This window comes from Amblyomma americanum, chromosome 3 (genome assembly GCF_052857255.1).
Source record: "Amblyomma americanum isolate KBUSLIRL-KWMA chromosome 3, ASM5285725v1, whole genome shotgun sequence".
Taxonomy (NCBI): Eukaryota; Metazoa; Arthropoda; class Arachnida; order Ixodida; family Ixodidae; genus Amblyomma; species Amblyomma americanum.
Genome location: NC_135499.1, coordinates 15,975,765 through 15,979,166, shown reverse-complemented (window position 1 = coordinate 15,979,166; position 3,402 = coordinate 15,975,765). Strand labels below are relative to the sequence as shown.

The window sequence follows — 3,402 nt, the reverse complement described above, 5'->3', positions numbered from 1 at the left end:
CCCGCTCGACTCCGGCGCTGGCCCATCGAGCAAGCTGCCATGGCTAACTAGAAAATGGCCACAACGAGGGGAAAGAAACCATTTACAACATTTGCGTCACTGTTGGCCGCTCTGGCCTAGGGCGCCCGGATGCTCGATCGCCTCCGACGCTGGGCCATCGAGCAAGTTGCAGTGGCTAACTACACAAATGCCACAACGAGGTGAAAAAATCCATTTACAACACATGCGTCACTGTTAGCCGCTCTGGCCTAGTGTGCCCGGATGCTCGATCGCCTGCGGCGCTGGCCCATCGAGCAAGCTTCCGTGGCTAACTAGAAAAAGGCCACAACGAGGTGAAAGAAACCATTTACAACACATGCGTCGCTGTTAGCCGCTCTGGCCTAGGGTGCCCGGATGCCTGATCGCCTCCGGCGCTGGCCTATCGAGCAAGCTGCCGCAACGAACTATAAAGATGCCAAAACGAGGCGAAAGAAACCATTTACAACATATGCGTCACTGTTCGCCGCTCTGGGCCCGAATTACGGAACTCGCTCTAAAGTTGTAGAGCGTTACGTCAAAATGACGACAGCATGACGACAAGGCGAGACGTCAACGCGTGACGGAACGCGGAATCAACCAATGGCTAGTAGGGTGCCGCCCCGGAAGAGTTTATTTGCACGACAAGAGGCTTATTTGCACGGCAAGGGGCCGTATGCTAACTTTTTTATAAGAATACGCAGTGAATAAAATAAACATTGTTTTATTCTTTCAAAAAAGTGTATTTCACTCTCACTGCCATGAAGTAAAACAAGAAGGACATTCACTTTTGCAAATAACTGCTTTCGTGGGTAAGTTTTGTTGCCATGAGGGCGCGCTGGCAGATGTAAACACTGAACATGGCGGCCTTCTAAAAAAACAGCTGATCCCACGGCTAGTTCCTGCTTTTTTACGCGTCGTCTGAAATCAAGGTTCTATTTGGTTGTCCAAAGTGAGCGCATAACAATTATCGAAGCCAGTGAAGGTCCCGGGCCTCCAGAAAGGAACCTGCACGAAACGTCGGGCCCGAAAATCGACGAAGACAACTTGAGGTAAGCCTGTGTTATTGGTTTAAAGATGCCACATGCCAAACATATGATTTGGGTTCTGTTTCTTTCACTTTAGCAAATACAAGGCGTCCACGAAGCACGGCTTGTTGGATAAAATCAACTTTTTTGGCTTCATAAACGTCTGGCACAAATGATTCAGTTGGGAAGGAGCAAGAACCAAGCAAGGCGGTTGGGCGCACGCTAACAACCTTGCTCGTTTTCGGTCGTTCTTAGCTGTGCTATAAGTTGCTGCAGCGCAGCACACGCATATGTTCCTGTAAAAACATATTAGCCCAAACTCAGAACAAAGGTTTTTCCCTGTTATTCCCTGCTTTCGAAAAGCGGAGCAGAAACTATTCCCTGTTTGTTTTCCCCGCTGTGTTCGCTGCTGCAATTCTCTAAGCGGGAATTATAGTCTCGAAATGCCGCCAACACGAAGAATGCCAAGCGAGCAAGAGCTTATCATAATAGAGTTCATTGAGAGCCATCCGCTCTTGGCTCGGGCTTCTGCCGGCCTAACAAACTCATACACAGCTATTGAAAAGCGCGAGCTGTGGATACAGCTTGCGTCAACAACAAGGGGTCGGCCGTTTAAAAACATGATGTCTGTGCCTTGCGCCTTGCTAGCACTGTTTATTCCATCTGTGGTGTATTTTAGTATCGGAGGAGGTGCAGGAATGCATAGACAAGTGATTGAGCATTATTGATTGCTTCTCTTTTGCTAGTGCTCTTTTAGTTTCATGGTTTGCCAGTACCAATCAGCCGCACCTTTTACCCTGTTACAGCAGAGGAGATGAACGGGGAGCCTCAGCAAGTTGTCGACAAGACACACGGAGCCCCACAGACCGTGAGTTGGCATTCCATTATTCAAGCTCCATACTACCCTTTCTGGCAGCTGATTGAAAGTAACAGCACTATACTCTCTGGCAGCATTTGCAGCAGTAGCCAAAATACTGCAGTGATTCTACAGTGCACACAAAACTATCTCTCTCTGGCTTTGCCACGCAGTGCAGAATGTTTATTTATCTTGCAGTGAGGCTGTGACATCACCTAGCAGTCTAGCAAATGTACACATGAAATATGCTACTACAATGCTGCCCAAGATTGCTGTCCTGTATATTTATGTCAAGTCCTCTAACACATTGTACCAAATGTTTTGCGTATTCCACCGCGTGATGAGCACATTTTCTTTCCCGACAGCTACACCGGTGCCCTCGTCGCAGCCCTCACAGCAGCACACACCAGAGCCCCCACTGCAGCCCTCAACACGTGCCACGCCGAGCCTTCTTGGGAAGCGACGGCGAGACGATGGGGCCAATAAGGTGCTGCACCAGATGCTGTATGAATCGCATCGTTTCGATTCCCTTACTGACGCCCGGAACCGCCAGGACGCTGTTTTTCAGCAAAGCATGCTGGAGGTGTGTACTCGCTGCGCACACTGCACTTTGAAGAGTCGAAGCCGTCACCTGAAGCATAAATATCAGTGCTCTCTTTTGAGCACCTCTACTTCTGTTTTGACGCCTCTTGTGGGAGGTGGTTGGGACAGCTGAGTTTATGAAACTGACACGAGTCTTCTACAGCCATACTTTGTCCAAAATATCTCAGCACCTGAAATTTTACATAAAGCTTAAGCGAGATCTCGAAATTGGTTGTCAGTAATAATTTGTAATTGGAAGTATTTTTACATGCAGGCCATATGGGAGGTGACAGATGCTGTGCAGGCGTCAAATGGTCAGCAAGAGCTGCTCATCCAGAATGTGAACATACTGACGCTAATCTTACAAAAGCAGCTTGAGCCACCTGCACCACATTGAATTGTTCATATTTATGTGCATTATTTGCTTGTTCTTATTTTTATGAAAGAACATCTTCATATGTTTATATTTATTCAAGAACATTATTTACTTCTCTGCCAGGTGCAGACTCATTGAACTATTTTTAGTTTGCTTGTTAAATTTTCTGTTTTATGTGTTTGTTTATTTACATTGTCTGCTTCTCTGTCAGGTTTCTGTTTTTGTATTTATTCAACATCATCTCTGCCATGTGCCATAGCATCATTTTTTTATTTCTTGTAAGCTCTGCAGGCCCGGATGCTTCACACTGTTTATTTTCTTCCAGTTATGTAATTTAAGCTCTGCCAGGTGTGAAAGCCTCCTATACTCTTTTATTTTCCATTCCTTTCAAATGTTTACCTGCAGCTGTGGCAGGTGCACAAGGTGCAATTTCTAGTGCTTGTTTTCTTTCATTGCAATATGTGGGCAAGTGCAATATGTGGGGCAAAGTTGTTCTGAAGTGACTGTAGTTATGAAGGGCATCATAATATGGGGATTCTGGATAA

The 3,402-nt window shown here is 46.4% G+C and overlaps 1 long non-coding RNA gene across 1 annotated transcript; it reads left to right on the top strand.

The window, feature by feature from the left end:
• The first annotated feature begins 885 nt into the window (after positions 1-885).
• On the top strand, positions 886-2,820 carry LOC144122865 (uncharacterized). The gene is made up of 3 exons (XR_013312919.1): positions 886-1,067; positions 1,850-1,911; positions 2,265-2,820. It is a non-coding gene; the product is annotated as an uncharacterized LOC144122865 (long non-coding RNA).
• Positions 2,821-3,402: the final 582 nt, after the last annotated feature.